This window comes from Lactuca virosa, chromosome 2, assembly GCF_052849685.1.
Source record: "Lactuca virosa cultivar CGN04683 chromosome 2, Lactuca_virosa_CGN04683_v6, whole genome shotgun sequence".
NCBI lineage: Eukaryota > Viridiplantae > Streptophyta > Magnoliopsida > Asterales > Asteraceae > Lactuca > Lactuca virosa.
This window is the reverse complement of record NC_136427.1, coordinates 153,015,306-153,016,217: the sequence shown is the minus strand read 5'-3', so window position 1 is coordinate 153,016,217 and position 912 is coordinate 153,015,306.

The following is a 912-nucleotide window of genomic DNA, read 5'->3' as shown; positions in this document are numbered from 1 at the left end:
CAAAAATAAAATATAAGCAAATATGAGTAAAACATTTCAATGTTTTTATATGAGTAAAACATTTCAATATGATGTTAGAAACTTTGTCTCTATTATAATTGATATATACATTTTGTTTTGTTTTGTTTTATTTCAAACTCATTGTTAAGAGCATGGTTGTATCAAACGTTTGGAAGCTTGTATCTTTTAGTTTTTAACAAAAAATTCGATTCAAACAAAAATTTCATTTTAAACTATGAGCGTTTTGCTTTTAGTTTAAATTAAAAAATTTAAATCTAAAAGATTTTTCATATAACGTTTAGAAAAAATTATTGGGTTTTTTTCAATCATATTCCATAATTGCTCTTATAAATATATTTACATATTTATCTTTTTCTAAAACAATTATTTTTTTATGTAATTTTTATATATTTCAAAAACTTGCAACTAGTTTTGTTAAACATTCATAAAACAAATAAAATTTATAGCTTCGAACTAAAAACCTCGTGTGATCACATCATTTTTTCAAAAAAAAAAATTTAATTTAAATCAGCTTCCGTAAAAGGAGATAACCACAAGTACCTATTTTATTGAAAGAAAAAAATTAAGTTTACAATTTATAACCATTATCTATAACTTTGATTTTGGTTCTTACAAAAACCTAGACCTTTTCATACAACGTTTTCCATCTTTGTATTATATATTATAATAAGTTTTGAATTATTTCATTTCACATTAACCACGTAAACACGATCCTTTTAATTTAATTAATCTTTTTACCAACTACAACGTTTGACATGTATAATATGATTTTTAAATTCCATTTTAATGTTTTGACTATTTCTAGTCTTCTACAATCGAGTTAGGTAAAATTCTTCCACTTCTTTGCCAACCCACATTGTAAATATATAATTAGTTAGTGATATTAAATTA